The sequence below is a fragment of the Lygodium microphyllum genome, chromosome 9, assembly GCF_053477565.2.
Source record: "Lygodium microphyllum isolate KBCC chromosome 9, Lygodium_microphyllum_v1.1.10, whole genome shotgun sequence".
Classification (NCBI taxonomy): domain Eukaryota; kingdom Viridiplantae; phylum Streptophyta; class Polypodiopsida; order Schizaeales; family Lygodiaceae; genus Lygodium; species Lygodium microphyllum.
In genome coordinates, this window is record NC_141143.1 from 33,571,271 (window position 1) to 33,590,500 (window position 19,230).

Below are 19,230 nucleotides of genomic sequence, written 5' to 3' on the forward strand. Positions count from 1 at the left end.
AGATAGCCATCAAGTCCCTTAATCTATGAGGTGCCCCCTTGAATCTATGAGATGCTCCAACGAGAGACTTCCAATGTTCTTAAATATTTGCATAGAATCAAGAAGATGGTTGAGTAGCAAAGATTTTGAGTATGAGAATGTGTTGACTATTGAAATGACTTGAATTTGTTGTTTGCTGATTTTTGTTGTTTTTGTGGACTGAATGGTTGATTTTTGATTGATTTTATATGTTGATTGATTGATTTGGAAGTCCTTGAGAATGTTATAGATAAGGATGATTAGGTTTGAGAAGCTCATATTATTTTTCAGTAGAGATATGATGTTCTGACATGTTCTGTTGATGTCTTGATAGTGTCTGATTGGTTCTATTGAGCTTCTGTTTTGTTATGTTTTCTTTTTGTATGAGAGGATGTAATGATGATTGATGGAGTTTGAGAGTGTTTGGAAGCTCATTGAATGATTCTTGATGGTTTTAGTTGAGCTAAATGCTTTCTGATGACCTTCTATATTGTACTATAGACTCTCTGTTAAGCTTTTGTAGAGCCTTTGTCTCTATACTGTTTTGTTCTATATGCCTTTGTAAGTGTTATGTGGGATGGATGTGTAGCTTGGGAAAGTTTTATAATCTTGGAAGAGATGAATATAAGTTCATAATAGCTCAAAGAAGTGAAAGAAGTAGCTGGTGAAGACTCCATAGTGACAATGATACTATTGAGCTACAAAAGGGCACTATAGTGGCTTTGGTGACCTTTCATAGTAGACATACCTCTTGGGAGGGGTATCCATGACCAAAGAGGGGTTATGTATTATCATTCTTAATTATCTCATTGTATTATTGAGAGAGATTATGTATGAGAGAGATAGAGAGTGAAAGATAGTCAATTTTTCATGCAAAACAATAAATTTATGAGTAAGAGATTGTGAGAGAGACTATGAAGACTATGAAACGTTTGAAGATGAATGCTATGTGATGATTTCCATTCAAAGTGGAGTATTCCTTTGTGTTATCTTATTCTTTTTATGGAGAATATGAAGAATGTGTTGAAGTTTTGTTGTGATAAATCCATGGGAGAATTGTTATATGAAGCTACATGAAGATTTGAGAAGATTGTTGTTGTTTTCCTTGTTGTGGTCACATAAAATATGAAAAACATGCTTGTCAATGATAAAATATGGATTTCTTTGTAGTATATTTTTCATTTTTTTGGTGTTCCTCTTGGGGCTCTATGTTTTTGGTGTGTAGCTGGGGAACGCTACTATCAACAAGCATTAGAAAGGGCTAAAAATGAAGGAAATGGCATTGTTGAGAGAAAAATAATTCAATGGATGCTTGAAAAGTTTCTTCTACCACTAAAGAATTGGAAATTATCATTGCCAAAGTCACTTTCTATAAGAAATTTATCCCACAATTGGTGAAAACATATTAGCATCTTGATGCGTGCTCTACGTGGTGGACTATTTTCTCTCCCTCCTGAAGCAACAAAGACGTACATCTTGGTGGCAAATTGTTTGGGAACAAATTGAAGCTTAGAAATAGAGAGAATGACCATCCATGGGAGATTTGGCTTTTAGTAAAGAGTTTTCAGGCATCATCAAGTGGAAGATTGTGAAGAAGCTTCTCAGGAGTCGTGGTTAGTTGAAGTTCACAAGGATAAGAATGAAAAGAGTTGGAATCTATTTGTTGTGGATGCTCAACAGTAAGATACGTGGCATGCTTGGTGCACTGACAACCTTTCATTTGTCCAATTAGCAACACCTTGAAAGTTGGTAGATAGAGTGTTCTTCACAACATACACTATTGAAACTATTAGAAGCTAGCATTACTATGATGATAGCACCATAAGGATACTTAAAAGAATGAATTTTGATACATTTAGAACTAAATGTCTTCCTCTCTATAGTGGAATAAAAGTTGAATTTAGAGACATTGGAAAGAAAAAAATAGAAGAAATGTTGCCAAGAGAGTCCTCTAGAGACTGAAGCCCTTTTGATTGTGTTGTGTTGAGTACATACAAACTAGGTGGAGCTAGCTCCTTAATGAATGACATGATCAAGAGGCAAGCATTAGAGCATGTCCAAAGGTACGTGAGAAGAGAGAAGACAAAAATCAAAGCTAAGAACAAGCTAGCAACTGAAACCTCCTTTGATGCCCTGGCGGCATTTTGGAGTTGATGGATGTGATTGTAGAACAATTGCAGAAGTTGAAGGTGAATACTGCCAACATATCGAGTTGTGCTGAAGATGGAAGAGATGTGATGCGATATAATACATGGTGTGAAAAGTGCTATCAAGTGGGACATTTAGCCATAGAATGTACCCAAAAACCAACCATCTCTAGAGCTTTCTTTTCATATTGTTTAAGGAAGAACCATATTGAGGATATCTGCTCTTTGAAGGAGATGCATGGAAGAAGGAAGAAAGATGAAGAAGCAAGATTCAACTTGTTAGAATCCAAGATGACCACTCAAGGTATTGGACCAAAGCCTAGAGAGTTTGGTCCTTATTTCGGCCTAAGGAGGTTTCCCTCTCAGAGTTACAAAGAACGATAGTTTAGGACGATAGATGAGAAGTTGAGTGTTACAAATGTGGAGAAAAGGGACATATCTTACCAAACTACCCAAACCCTAAAAGGTCTATGGACTACAAACCCTTATGCAATCAATGCAAAGGAAAAGGCTGCACTACAAAAGACTGTCCTAGTTCGGCTCTTGTGAAAGCTACCATTGATGCCCAATAGAAGACCCAAGAACCTGCTTCCAATTTGGCGGAATTGGAAGTTGCCGTAATAATGCATGCCAAGAAAGGAGAACCCACAGTTTCAAAAGTGAACATTCCCTCTACCAAAATAGTGAAGTTTAATCTTTCCAAGGAGAAATAGAATAATATAGAATAGAATGGTACAATACCAAGCCACGTCCTGCAAACTAGAAGGATACAGAGACAGGACCAAAGGTCCAAGAGATGGAGGATGGCAAAGTACCTCTAGTAGTAGAAGAAGTGCAGATGTTTCTGGTTCTAGAGGAAAGAGAGAATATAAAAGTGGGCATTGTTCCATTCAGTAGTTGATTGGAGAAGCCCATGGATCCTATCAAAGATTATGACTTGGTCAAAGACCTAGACAGTTTTAAACCAAGCCTAACATTCTGACAGTTGTTGATGTTGTCTCCCAGTTGCCGAAAGAAATTCAAAAGCATATTGACAATAAGTCGTGGCCTAAGGATTGCTCGCTTGATAGCAACTAAGTCTAACAAAGCCCTAGAGTCTATGAAAGAAGTGGATGTAGCTAACGCCTTCTTGGATCCTAGTATCCCAGAGATTGGAGTGTGGATTGAAGGATGCTTTATTGCTGACACATTAATTGATAGAGGTTCATCAGTAAACATAATGATAGATATGACAATGAAGGATCTAGGCTTGTAATGTATGCAACATATGTAGTGGCTTATCAGATTGATAGACCAAAGTAGAATTAAGCCTTTGGGCATTCTCCCATATGTGAAGACAAACCTGGTAGAAAAAGAGACTATTGGTTAACCTATCTAGTAGTAAACCAATATCCTGTGGGACCTCATACCCTTTGCTACTGGGAGAACCATGGCTTTTTGAAGCAAGGGTATAGATGGATTAGTTCAAAGGAACCCCAACCCTAGGCAAAGGATCCAACAAAGTGGTGTTGAAGTTGTATGGATTGCAAAAAGGTAATGGATCCACTTTCATTGAAATATTTATAGACTCTTCCAATGAGATAACAGATGTCACATCGGGAGATGATGAAGTTGTCAAACAAATCTTTCCTAAGAAAATAGAGGCACAGTCCTAATAGTGGGCACTGTAAGCCAACTCCCAAAAGAAGCAAAGTCTTTGTCAATAGGTGAATACCTCCTGCCTGAACCCGAAATGACTTCTGAAATCACCTCTGACACTAAGATAGAGACATAGATGTACTGTTCTCTCTATTACATGGTGGTAGCATAGATAGAGATAGAGACAGAAGAGTGGAGATATACACAACTAGAGGCAAAGGATACCATAGAGAATATGTTCTTCTCTTACAAAGCTCCTACATAGGCAGAAAGAGTCTAAATAGGACAAAGGTGAAACTGAAGAAGACGACTATGAGAGCGAGCTAGAAGAATCTATCATACTCATAGAAGGCACAGATGAGGAAGAGATTTTAGAGGCTTTAGAAGCAGAAGATCCCATACTATTCAATAGAATGACGTTAGTATCCTTTGGACTCGCTAATGAGTCACATCATATGCAAAACCTTCACAAGAAATGGATTAAGAAGAGTAATCCCTCCTTCAGTTAGTAGCTCTTGCTACACTAATCCACCCTTCTCAAGATAGGATGATGACAATGCACCTTGCCAACAACCACCAATCCTATAGTCCAAATAGACCTCTAAAGATTATTATTGTGTCGTTCCTAGAGGCATCCTCAAAAGATGAGTCCTCAAGGTAAGAGATAAATAACCCTCCCATAAAATCTAAAATAGTTATGATATCCTTTTAGCATAACAAGGAGCAAATTCAGTCCCTAGTGAAAGAGGAAGTTGGTTCTAGTGGTGCATCAGTAGAAGAGGAGACTACTCCCTTGAAGAAGTGGGATATGTACCCAGAAGTAGTCTATATAGGACCTTCATTCATGAAGTGGAAGGTAAAAAGCAATTAACGTTCATGGATGCTGATGGTACTGAACGTTACTTGAAGATTGGAATCAATATTTCAAAAGAGGAGCTATTCATTCTACATAACCTTTTGAATGAGAACTTGGACGTGTTTACATGGTCTTATAAAGATCTAAAGGGGATTGATCCTACCGTATGTCAATACCGCATCAATCTAGAGCTTGATGCCAAGCTTGTGAGACAAAGACAAAGGCACATGATTCCAAATTACTCTGCTCTGTAATAGCCGAATTGCTGAAGCTCCTTGAAGATGAGTTTAACTATCAAGTGGCCAATAGTGATTGGGTTTTGCCCATTGTGATAGTACCAAGAAGAATGGAAAGTTATGAATATGTGTGGACTTCCGAAAGCTGAACTCCAAGACCAAGAAGGATAATTTGGCTATTTCTTTTACAAACCAATTGTTGGACACAGTGGCAGACCATGAGCTTTATTCCCTGTTGGATAGATAAAGTAAATACAACCAAGTCTAGATCGCAAAAGAAGATTAATCTAAAACAACCTTCATAACATAATGGGAAACCTACTTATAGAGTGATGTCGTTTGGGCTTTGTGTAACACTCCCCCTACCTTTCAACAAGTGATAATGGCTGCATTCTAAAACCATATGCATGATTTCATTGAGGTATACCTAGATAAATTTTGTGTCCATAGTCTAAACTGTGAGCATTGGGGACACTTGGAGCAGTGCTTTGAAAAATGTCGAGAGTATGAGATCTCTCTCAACCTCAAAAAATGTATCTTCAGAGTCTCTTCAGGAGTTCTTTTAGGCCACATTGTCTCTGCACAAGGGATAGCAATAGAGCCTACAAAGATTGAGAAGATTGTAGCTTTAACGGCACCAACCAACCTCAAACAGTTGAGGGGATTCCTCGACCATGTGGGCTACTACAGACGATTCATTGCACACTTTGTGACAAAGAAAACCCCCTTGCATAAGCTCATGTGGAAAGATGTAGAGTTTACATGGACTACTAATTGTGATGAAGTATTCAACACCCTAAAACAATGTCTAATTAAATCACCCATCTTGTAGCCTCCTGATTGGATGAAGGAGTTCCATGTGCATGCTAATGCGTTAGTCAAAGGTCTAGGTGCAGACTTATGTAAAAAAAGGCTCCTCGAAGTTAGATCAACTTATCTATTATGCAAGCCAAAAAGTAACTGATAGAGAACAAAACTATACAATGACAGAGCTTGAGTGCCTAGTAATGGTATTTGCCTTGGAGAAATTCTGACATCTATTGTCGACGGGTTGTCGACGAAGTTCAAATTCTATGTGGATCGTAAGGCCTTGTCCTTCTTGATGAACAAAGCAGATGTGAAAGGAATAATGATGAGATGGTTCCTTCTATTTAAGGAGTTCAATTTTGAAGTGGTTACTAAATCTAATCGCTCCCATGTCCTAGTTGATCATTTGTCGCAAATCCCGCAAAGTGACGAAGAGGAGCAAGATGACCCTAACCTCCCTGTTGCTTCCCTTTTTCTAGTCAAAATTGTAACCCCATGGTACGCAGACATAGCCAACCTCTTGGTTACTCAATAGTATCCTCCTGGTATCTCCAATGAGGAGAAAAATAAGCTTCTATTGGAATCATGCCCTTACATGTTTTTAGGTGGTGCACTATACAAGAAGGGCAAAGATAAAGCATTGCGAGGATGTATTGCATGAGATGAGATTAGAATAATGCTAAAAGCATGTTGTGACGAGCCCTATGGAGGACACTTTGTAGGAGAAGCGACAGCTAGAAAGGCCTTGCTCACAAGATACTAGTAGTCGACCCTCCATAAGGATGCCTATGACTACTGTAAACGTTGTGATGCTTGTCAACAGATGGAAAAGCCTACCAAAACCAATGCTATGCGACTACAACCCATCCTTCCCCTAAAATTTTTCTCGAAAAGTGGAAAATTGACTACACAACCCATCCTTCCCCTAAAGTTTTTCTCGAAAAGTGAAAAATCCACCAACCAGAAGGAAGTAGCACAGATACATCTTGGTCTGTACAGACTACACGACGAAGTGGTGTGAAGTCAAAGCTTTGAAGCTGGATGATGGCAATAGCATGGCCCTGTTCCTATATGAGATGACCGTAGCCAAAGACCAAGTCCCTTTTAACCATATTGGCAAGCCAACTTCTAAGAGTTGTTGCACTAAACATATGACAAGTATTAGTAATTTCAATAACTTCGTCTAACTTTTAAACGTAATAGTCCAACTCCTTCAGCTATGTGGCCCTCTACTCTTAATTCTCTTGATCACTCAATAACTATTTATAGAAATAAAATATAGAGTTCCACCTTAGATGTTGAGTCTTCCCCTCATGCCATCATATGAATCAATTGTTAATTTCGATACTGTTCATAATTTTTTATGATTTGCAATTATTCCTTGTTAAGTTATCTATTTAATAAATCTTAGCAAATTTATCAATCTTAGAAGTAATTGAAAACACTCTTATGTTTCCCTTGTCCCATATGATATAACTTAACTTTGTAAATACTCTTAATTTGCGTAAAGTCGTAAACACCATATTTTATATGAATATTTTCTTAAATAAACAACAATAAATTGTTTTTCTCTTTCCTTAACTTCAAGAAAATTTCATAAAACATCAGAAACTATACTTTCAATTTTCCCATGAGAACTTCTAATTTTTGTTGAGCTAAAACATGATTTTTATCAGTAAATACTATAATTTCCACTCAAAATAACTTTTTTTATTTTTAAAACATGTTAAATCTCTTCTAAAAATCTTGAAACAATTTCAACAGACTTTCAATAATATAGAATTCATAGGAACAAAATTATTTCTAGTAATTAATTACCCACACACACACACAAAATTTTAGAGTATTTTTAAGATTTTTAAATTATTTTTTTAAAAATAAAAATTATTATAAATAGATACTAACAACCATTCAGAGTTAAAAAAACAATCTTTAAGTCATTAGAGAAGAATTCTAAACTAAGAAAATTATAATTTCATACTAATTTTTATAAAACAAATCAGACACTTACTTGGAAACATGCAAGTCAAAATTTTGTCCTTAGAAGCATGGTCTTGCAATCCACCAAACAAAGTACCTCACTCTACCACTTTGATAACTCAACAATTCACCCTATCCTTGATGTCTCGTAGTTTATGTTTGCACCATTGTACTTTGCATAGTAGGTAAGGATGAGGCCCTATTAAATGGTTTCTTTTAATGTATCCTTGTTACAAAGGTTAAATGAGGGACCTAATAAATGGTTTCTTTTCCATCGACTATCAAAATGGGCCGCCATGTTGTCGTCTATTGGAGCCCCCACGTCCTAGGATTGTGCCAACTGATGCCGCCTCGATCAGTACAAAGGGAAAGAAGAATACTCCATGGACTTGGAGAGGAGGAAATAAAACAACGACTTATCAGCACCAGCCGAGTCTTTTGCTTCTGTATCATTGACTTGCAGTAGAGTAGTTGTATATTGCTTGTTGTGGGCAGGTATTACACATTGTTGATGAACCAAAACGAGGCAATGAAGATGGCGATGACCTCTCGAGGGCAAGGAAATGACAATTTCTTGCCTCTGTTCCTCTCCTTAGGAAGCATAATGAAGAGGACAAGGATTGATGAGAGGAGATGAAGATGCTGATTGATGCTCACAATGGCGCCTTTCTCTCATACCCCAAAATTTCGAAGATCTCCTCCCTTCCTTCATCTCCATGCGGCCAAGAAGGACACACTCCCTTTCATCACATCGCCTTCCTCCAAGAGAACAATTCCTCTCCCCTTCATGCTCCCCATTCAGTTTCAACCACCCTTTTTTTAAATTTAAGTTGTTATTAAAAAATAATAATCAACTTTTGTTTATTTGTTTCCACATTCAAAAAGCCTTTTCTTCATAATGCCCATAAAACAACTCAAATACAACACAAGAGTTTACTTGCCAATCTTCTCCTCAGAGTCATGAAATTGCTCAAGTGATTGTAGAAATCTATCAATAAGAAAATGCTTGTAACCAGAAGACGGATAGCAATGCCCATGATGGTAGTAATTGGATAGGAGAACTAACTTGCCTTCATGATCGGCTTCCCTTCTTACCCAAGACTTATTAATATAGTCTTTATTTCATTTCGGAGTAAATTTTCAATAGATATATGTGTATACCAAAAGTCCCTCATTATTGTTTGCATTGAGTCCCTTTACCATGTGCATCTAAGATAAATAACTTGTGCACTGTCTGAATGAAATCATGTTTCTTATGCACCAAAACACTCTTGGCCTCTAACCAAATATCTCCTTAAAATGGCTTACAACTTTCAAAAAGACCTCCAATTTTATTACATTGTCCCAACTTTGATCTTCCTAAACCATCGAGAATGTAAAGCCCTAAGTGTGAAACTACATCTCAAAAGTAAAAGTATCCAAATGCTTTTGGATAATCTCAAACTTATCATCTACTCTCTCACCTCTTTATATATGATGTAGAAACCTTCCCTCTACTTTCCCACTAAGGCACTCAAGTTAAACCACTATATCCACAAATCCAACATCATTCTAAAAAATTATTGCTTGTCAAAATGTCTTAGGATGCCTATCCACTACACCATGGAGTTTAGTTTTTGTGTTAGCTTTCAAGAGGCTCAAGGGGATGTCTTTTGAAACCAACTTTCGTTTCTTCACAAATTCTGACACTTGCTTACCTATAATAGTATTTTTATTTACTTCTACTCTAAGTAAATCCCCAATGCCTATAAGTAGGGACTTGTACTCGTCAGTTTTTCTTTCACAGGAGGAAACTTTTCGAAATCCAAAAATCTAAATTCCATCTGCCTCTCATACATTAACTTCCTTTTGAACCAGTATTTTTTCCATTTGCTTGGAATGCGAAAACCATCTTCCAAGGACAACAACTACAATTGCATTTGCATAGAATTAATATAAAATTTTGATAATAATGTGCTAATTGTATACAATTTTGTGAAAAAAAATTGCAATATTAGACATGCTTCTAAGTGTTGTCATTTCTCCCCCAGTTAATTGCAAAGTGTCCTCGTGAGCACATCTACAAGAACTGCACCATGAATATCACACATCACAGCTACCATGAACACTGCTACGCATCTTCAAAGAAAAAGAAAAATATACTCCCCCACTTAAAATGCAAAGTGTCCTCACGAGCATATCTACAAGATCTGCAAAAATGCATAAAGAAGACTAGTAGACACTAATGAGGTATAAAAAATACGGCCTTGTGTGTGATTATAAATTAAACATGACAAATCTTACAAGTAAATTGTATAAAAACTTGTGCAAACTAGCATTCCCCCTCACTCACTTGCCCCACTTAAGTGCATAACATAGCTGCATCCAATGCATGAAGCATACAAAAACTAGAAAGCATTCTAAAGCTGTTAAGCAACAATAATCTCTCTAGGCAATGAAATGCCACACTACTATCCTACTAGAAATATTGCTTTTAAAATAGCATCATTGATAAGGTCCATGCCTCAAAAAGAACCCAACAAAGAAAGGTAATACTACAATACCAAATAGGACTCCTAAGATTTAATTGCTAACCCTCAATGTTCTACTAGAACAACAATCAATGGTCCCTAACTTCTAACTTTTCCGAGGTTTTTTTTTCTATGTTTCCTTCATAAATTTTAATCAAAAGAGTATATATATTTATTCTCCTTCCCAAAAGGTCCCACCCCAAACACATCACACATACAATGTGCGCGTGTGTGTGTGTGCATGCGTGTCTCATATTTTCTCTCTCTATTTTATTTAACCATAAAAACGAAATATGTCCTTCAAAGTAGCACATATAGTATATCTCACCTTTAGCTTATTGAATATCATTTCAACTCTTTTTCTAATAAAGTCCACACGAGCTAAATAAATCCCTAATCAAGATTAAAGAACATAGAAATAGAGAGTTAGCTATCCACATCAACTGTGGAAGATGATCAATGATAGCTAAATTTAACCTCCAATCCATATACTATAATTTCACTCGTGTGGAGTGATTACCTTAATCTTCTTGCTTCTTATGCAAGATAACTTCTCTCCTTGCTCATTTGGTTAGCAACACTTTGAACGCTGTTGATGGCACCCAGGAAGCTCAAGCATCGACGCAAGCACTGACGTTGATGGTAGTGCCCGCCAGGAAGCCCGAGCGCACCACCACCGCTATTGATGGGACTCGGGAAGCTCAAGCACTGACGTTGATGGCAACGCCCACCAGAAAGCCCATCAGCAGAAGTCGAGAAGCTCAAGAACCACCATTGGTGGCAGCGCCTGCCAGGAAGCTCAAGCCAAGTCCTTGGCACCGCCGAATGATGCGCAAGGCCACATCCTTGGAACCGCCGTTGATGGCAGCACCCGTCAGGAAGCTTAAGCCACCTGTCAGCATCTCACATCTCAGTGTGCTCACGAGTCAATGAGACATGGCAAATTGAGTAGAGCTAATACTCACCACCACCTCCCGTCAGCGTCTCACGTCTCAGTGCTCACGAGTCATGGCGACATGGCAGCTTGCATAGAACTAGTACTCACCACCTCCTCTTAAACTACAGCATCCTTAGTAGGAAGCCTCGAGGAAGCATCCCTTATAAACGGCAACTCCATTCTTAGAAATCTTTGCTCACTGCAGGTAATCGTGCACGGAGGTAGCTTGCTCTCAGGAGAGTAACCACAATTGTAGGCAATATGAAAAGGGGAAAGAGAGAGAGAGAGAGAGAGAGATTTTTCAAAATATGTTTTTAATAGGGAGAGGCAGTGTATGGGTCCATCATTATAGATAGAGGGAGGGAGGGGGGGTTTGGATTTGTCATAATGAAGGGGTGCTTTTCATAATGGGCATTAATCCCCTACCAAGGCTAGCCAACATCATGCAATAGGTTGGTATGTTGCCAATTTTTTAATTCTATTGATAACTCCTCTCTCCCATGCGTAGACTCTAAAATAATCTTTGTTAATTACGAACTCTCGTAGTATGATACTTAATTTGAATGCAAAAGGCTTTATCAATATAATTGCAAGACACTGGTCCCAGCATGAGTGCTAAGCATGGTGTGTCACATGCATAATTGAGGTTCAATGTGCATAGCAATGCAACCATAGCACCAATAGTTTATGAGTTATTTCCCACTTATCCAAATTAGTTACGCTTAGTTAGATGATCCAATTTGCTTAGTTACCTTCAACATCCAGGCTTTGACTCAACTCCAATTTCCCCCTTCTTGAAAGTCGATATCCAAATTTTTAGTGAGGACAATAAAATGATGCTTTAAAAAAAAAGGTGTCATTGATTTTTTATTGAAGCCCAATCTTAGGCATCAAATTTAAAGCCTGGAACAAATCCATTAGAACACATCACACTCACTTGCACCGATCACAATTTGCATCCAATTGCAATAGCTTAGGAACTTGTCAATAAGTTAGGGTCGGCAACGTACACAAGTACACAATTCATGCATAGTAGCTAGGGTTGAGGTACTCATGTACTTAGTCCTAGTTGATACTTGTTCATAGAACTTAGAAACTCAAGGACATTACCCCTCAAGAAGTTGCACACATTAAGCGCTTAATCACCTAAGGCACATAGGTGCCCCTATCACATCTAGAAGCACCCAATCACATTTCCTTGATCCATTTAGGCACACTTAGCCAACTATCCTAGGACACATCTAGTTAGGTGTATTTTCACTTAGAAATTAGCATATACTTGGGCATGAATTAGACACCCATCCACTCAGGAGCATTAGACACTTAAAATTAAGATAAACTTGTGCACTTGGTCTAGGGTGTACTATAGGAGTTTGCACTAAAGTATACACCACCCTAGGTCATTTAGGACATATAGTTTAGGACACATAATAGGCACTCTTGCACACATTAGGTATGAGCACTTAGTTACATGATAGAAGGTGGGACCTAAGCACATAATATAGGGATATACCCTTGCACTACTTGTGTACATTTAGGGTGGACACTCAAGCACATGAGTATCTAGGCACACACCACTTAGCCTTAGTACATATTACCATTCCAAATATAGAACTAAAGCACATACCATCCATATATTGACCTAATCACATTGCACATAGTCATTCTAGGGCACTCTTAGCATAATAGGGCACCACACACATACTAAACCTTGCAGTCTTACATAGGCCTCTCTATCATGCAAATTCATCTAAACCACTTAGGTGATTTGCACCATAGAAGAATACTTTAAGAATTTTATTCTCACAACCACTACTTCCTAGATGCAATCAGCCCTTTTTAGGATGCATCCCAATTTCCTTGCCTAAGGTGCTTTTTTTATTAAGGCGAGCCACACACCCCCCCCGTGCCCCCTACGTCCCTAAAAAAGTGTGCTTTTGAAAATTTTTGAATAAAAAGACCCCTAATGTTGAGGTTCATCATACCCTTTTGTCAAAGATCTAGGCCAATTTTATGATTTAATAATATCCTTTTGTAAAACCTTTACATGTTCAATATAGATACCCCTTTTGTGAATAGATTTATTGCTTTTAAAATATTTCCTTCTGTAAATGTACATCTGTAAGCCTATATATTTTTATATTCCCTTTTTTTGAACTCAAGTTACACACATTTTTATATATAATGACCCCCCCGAAAGAGTGCATGTGGCAGTGGAACTGGGAGTTGGGTTGAACCTTGGGCAATCCCACGGTCTTGTCCCACACTTGAGGACCTAGTTCGTGCATCGTCATGGGTGCAATGCAGAACTTAGGGTGACATGTCTGGTAGTCCTGCCCTTGATGTGCCCTAAGAGTGAGGTGGGAAAGGGGCTAGGTGGAAACCCTACGTGCAGTGAATGTGGCACTCAAGATGTTTCATGGGGAGCTCAAACCTTTACTTTTCTCTTTCTTGCATCTTTTTGTCCTCTAGTGCCCTCTTTCTTTTCATTCCTAGTACTAGCCTCTTTTCTTTTTCTTTTTTTTTCTCTTTATTTCTCTCTCTCTCTCTCTTTTTCGTTTTCTCTTTTTTTTTGGATGACTTATTGATCATGGCTGTGAGTGGAATACAAAAAGATTTCTTATGATGTATTCCTATCTTCCTTGGATGGTCCACGAGGTGGCCTCGGGCACTTAGTCAAAAATGCGCGGCTTTGCAGATATTCTTTGATGCTAGCTCTTACCTTCATAGGTGTTGATGACGAAAAGGGATGGTTATACCTTGTGAAGCGGGTATCGCTCGTGTCCTCCTCTAGGATTTCCGTACAAAAGAAGAGGAGTAAGGTCGCCCTCATCATGAGCCTAGCCATCATTGTTAAGAATCGCGTGGTTGGGGGACTTGCTCAAGATGCTGCGCTGAACACACACAGAATGCACAAGGAGAAGCTCACTCAAGAGACAAGAAAAGAGATGGAGGCCAAAACGTTTTCTTGCTGGTTTCTTCTTCTTCTTCCACACACTTTACAATGTACACAAAATATAGATAAGATACAACATAAAGGAAAGTGACCTACTAAGTCAAACAATGCATAATCGACTACACTAGTCAATTAGCGCTATAACTATGCCAGTTGTAAATAGGTGTAACAACCTGAATATAATAAGTAATGATTCATGGCCATGTGAGAGTCATAATGACCACCGACATGCTAAGTGTAGATGTGTGGACCCATCTAACCAGGTGGTCCATCATTAATGTCCGCATGTGTTGATCTTGTCATCTCAACACTCCCCCTCAAGCTCAACTGCATCTCTGCAACTCCAAGTAAGCTTCGAAACTTTTGAAGCTTCTCTGTACCCAATGCCTTCATGAATATGTCAGCTATCTGATCCTGTGTGCTGACATACACCAAGTCAATCTCACTTGCTAGTACCTTCTCTCTCACAAAGTGATAGTGTACCTCAATATGTTTTGTCCTGGCATGGAACACAAGGTTCCTAGCCAACTGTATACTACTCATGTTGTCACAATAAATGACAACTGGACCTTCCACCTGCACATCTAAATCAGCCAATAACTTTTGCAGCCATACTACCTCACATGCTGCAACAGCAACACCTCTATACTCAGCCTCTGTACTCGACAAAGCAACTGTAGATTGCTTTTTGCTGCTCCAAGTAACTGCTGCACTACTAAGAGAGAACATGTATCCGTTGGTAGATCTTCTATTAGACATACTACCAACCCGATCTGCATTTGTGTATCCAAACACTTATACATCTGTACCTGCCTCATAGAAAAGTCCATAATGTAATGTGGACTTCACATATCTCAATATGCATCCGACTGCATCCAAATGTGGCTTTTTAGGTACTTGCATAAACTGACTCACAAGACCAACAGTGTAGCTCAAGTTTGGCCTTGTAATGGTCATGTAGATCAAACTCCTTACTATCCTCCTGAACATAGTAGGGTCTTCTATCTCATCCCCAACATCAACACTCAACTTTACATTCTGCTCCAACGGGACTGAAAGTGGTTTTCATGCTGTCATACCATACTTGGACAACATATCCAAGCCATACTGTCTTTGGGATAGCCATATACCATCATCACATCTGATCACCTCAATGCCAAGGAAGTACCTTAGCTCACCTAAATCCTTCTTCTTCAAAAAGTCCTTGACTTCAGCAATCCCACTATCACTATCACCTATAATAATCAAGTCATCCACATAGATGACTATGATGACCAAACCTGCATCTCCCTTTCTCACATAAAGTGAGTGATCAACATCAAAAACATAAAAGTCAATATTGACAAGATACTCTCTGATCTTGTCAGACCATGCTCTAGGTGCTTGCTTGAGCCCATAGAGCGCCTTCTTCAACCTGCACACATACATGGGATGCTCTAAATCTTCATAACCTACTGGCTAATCCATATATACTTTTTCCTGCAAATCACCATGCAAGAATGCATTCTTCACATCCATTTACTGCAACCTCCAACCTTTGGCTACTGCCAAAGCAATCACACATCTGACAGTTGCCATCCTAGCAACTGGACTGAAGGTTTCTTCATAATCTATGCCATATGTTTGGGCATAGCCTTTTGCAACCAGCCTAGCTTTGTACCTACTAATAGAACCATCTGCATTGTGCTTAATCTTATAAACCCACTTACATCCAATAGCTTTCTTGCCCTTCGGCAATGATACTAGATCCCAAGTCTTATTGGCCTCTAATGCAGCCATCTCCTCATCCATTGCTGCATTTCAACGAGCATGACCAACAGCCTCCTCAAAACATGTGGGCTCAACATCCTCAATCACTTTCACCATATAAGCATAATGGTAAGCTGAATAACCTTCAAAACCAAATCTGTTAACAGGGTATCTCACCTTGATAGACCCACGTACCATTAGATCACTCAATGGAGTCTTTGCATTGACGTGTGCTCTCTGCACACCTGCAGTCCTCACTGAAGGAATGCCAAGCTCATCTTCCAAGCTCTCTTAGCCACTGGAGTCTCCATCAAGAACTGCATCAATGCTATCTGACACTTTATTCTTTCCTTTGTCTTTACCTGTAGTGCTACTAGATGCACCTGAAGATGTAGAGATACTCCTTAGTCTCCTAGACCAAGGATTTCCAGATGATGTCTCTGGTCCACTAAGAGTCCGTGATTCTTTCTTTTCAGCCTGCACATGAGTGTCATGATGATCATCATCATCCAATGCATCACCACTAGATGTATACCAACTGCTCATTTCATCAAAGATGATATCTCTGCTCACTCTGAACTTACATGTGACAAGGTTATAACAACGATACCCTTTTTGCTCTAAAGAGTATCCAATAAAGACACACTTTTCAGCCTTTGGATCCAGTTTCTTCTGCAACTCATCTAGCACATGAACATATGCAATACATCCAAATACTTTCAAGTGTGAGACATCAGGCTTCTTACCTGTAAAACATTCTTCGAGGGTCATACCATGAACTGCAGCTATGGGAGTTCTGTTCATAATATAAACAGCATTATGAATAGCCTCAGACAAAAAATGCTTAGGCATATTCTTTTCAGCCATCAAGGCGTGTGCAACTTCTGCAATATGCCTGTTTTTCCTTTCTGCAACCCCATTTTGCTGTGGGGTATACCTACATCATGTGAACTGTCTCTTTATCTCATGAGACCTTAGAAAAGCACTAAACTCATTCGAGAGGTACTCTCCCTCTCCATATGACCTCAAGCACTTTACTTTCAAGCATGTTTCTCTTTCAACTGCAGCCTTGAAAGTTCTAAAGTGCTCAAACGCTTCACTCTTTTCCTTCATAAAATATACCCACACCTTTCTAGAACAATCATCAATGAATGTGACAAAGTATGAACTGCCTCCAAGAGATACATTTTGTGTAGGCCCCCAAATATCTGTATGCACAACATCAAGGATATTTCTGCTTACATCTCTGTCATGTGAAAAGGGTTGTCTTGCCTGCTTACCAAACTGACATGCTTCGCATACCTTATGAAATTCTGTAATTCTAAATGAATTTTAGCCTTTGTACATTTGCATGTCCAATGCGTTTGTGCCAAATTTCAATATCTGCAACAACACCTTTTCCTTTAGCATACATAACAGCATTCATAGTAGGAATTCTAGCATCCAGAGTAAACATACGTCCAACTCTACTTCCCTTTGCAACCAACTTGCACTTGTCATTGAAGTCTTCTACAAAGCAGCCCTTTGCATTAAATCTGACTTGCAACACTTGCTCTACCATCTGATCGATTGACACCAAGTTATTTATAATAGATGGAACATGTAATACATCTGAAAGACTCTTTGTCTTACCATCATGCAAGGACAATGGAACTTTTTCAATGTGTGAAATTGGGTGGCATGAATCATCACCCGTCTGCACATAGCCTGTATTTTGCAAATCTTGCATCTCTCTAAACTATTCTGCATGGCTAGTCATATGATTGGATGCACCTGAATCAACATACCAAACATCATCATGTGTTACCTTTCCTGAAACAGCATTCAGTATATGCTGCATAACAAACAGACGTTCATTTTTGTCTTCATTCTGTCATGAAGACGATGCATAGTTTCCTTGCTGCAACTTACCGCTGCAAATATCATCTTTCTTAGCATAACATTGGGCTGCAATATGACCTGTTTTGCCACAATAGTGACACACAATACTAGAGTTGTTAGAACCTCTATTCTACTATCCACCTCTTCCTCTAAAGCTCCCCCTGCTTCTAAAGTTACCGCGGCCTCCTGAAACCTGCATATCGCCAAATTGCTGATTCAATTTGTTTTGCTGGTTGTCACTACCACGTCCTATACCACGGCCTCTTAAAGAGGACCTTCCACGTCCCTTTCCTAAACTAGAGTAGAAAGCTTGGACCTGTTCACCACTTTTTTTAGATGTCTCACTCTGCATGTTGATCTCTTTAGTGATCATCAGGGAGACCAACTCATCGAAATCTGGAAATGGCTTTCTGACATATACGGAAGTTACAAAAGACTTCCAAGCCTTTTCATTGTTAAGTCCACCCAAGGTAGACGACACCAAATCATCATCATCGGGCATTGCATAAATCGCTGCCAAGGCATCTGCAATGCTCCTTACCTTTAGTGCATACTCATTGATAGGCATCTTCCCTTTCTTCAACGTATTCAACTTTTGCTTGAGTTGAATCTTCGTGCCTTTGTATTTACGGAAAACATACTTTCAAGTATGGTCCAAGCTGCATATGAATTCTTTGCATTTCTAATATGTCCCAGCATATTATTGTCAATTACTACAGACAGCCAATACATGATCTTTTTGTCTTTTGCATTTCATTCCTTCCGTTCCTTTCTCTCTTCTGCAGTTGGAGGATCACTCACCTCCGGCTCCTTTTCTTCACCTGAAACAAACTTGTAGAGGCCTTTTCCAATAAGGAAGTTCGTGACACGGAACTTCCATGAAGGGTAGTTGTTCTTGTCGAGCTTCTCAATGATGGGGTTTCCACTGTTCTCTGCCATTATCACAAAACTAATACTAAACAGCAAGCAAATCTTCTACAACCCTCGATCTGTAGTGCACAACAATACATCAAATAGCCTTTTTCACTATCTGCTCAACAATACATGCAATTTGCAACCAGTTTGCAGATAAACCTTGTTTTTATTCGTTGGTAAATACCTTTGAACTTACAGATCTGTAATCTGTAACCTTTGCACCTGTATACGACAGACACAGCTGAAATTGCAGGATACCTCAAACTGCAGTCCACAACTTTGCAAGTCTAAAACAGAGCCTGAAATAACCTCGGATGGCCAAAATAGTAGCGGGAAAGCCCTAAAGGGATTATCTGCAGAATACACAGTGCTCTTCGCACACACCAAATCTCACTACAATCTGAGATTTTTGCTCTGCCCTGCTTCCGATGCCTCCACAAGCACTGTCCAAGAGAAGAAGTAGAGAATGTAAGAGCTTATTACCCATTGCTTACTTGCTCAAATCCTTGGCCCCTCTCCTTCACTTTAGCCTTTAAAACCAGCCTCAATTAGTGGTGTAGCTCTGATACCATATCAAGAATCGCGTGGTGGGGGGACTTG

General features: G+C 38.9%; 1 long non-coding RNA gene across 1 annotated transcript; it reads right to left on the reverse strand.

Annotated features, from left to right (window-relative positions):
* Window positions 1-9,683: 9,683 nt before the first annotated feature.
* Window positions 9,684-11,338, reverse strand: LOC148030931 (uncharacterized). The gene is made up of 3 exons (XR_015691965.1): window positions 11,158-11,338; window positions 10,713-11,084; window positions 9,684-9,871 (listed from the first exon to the last, which is right to left on the reverse strand). It is a non-coding gene; the product is annotated as an uncharacterized LOC148030931 (long non-coding RNA).
* Window positions 11,339-19,230: the final 7,892 nt, after the last annotated feature.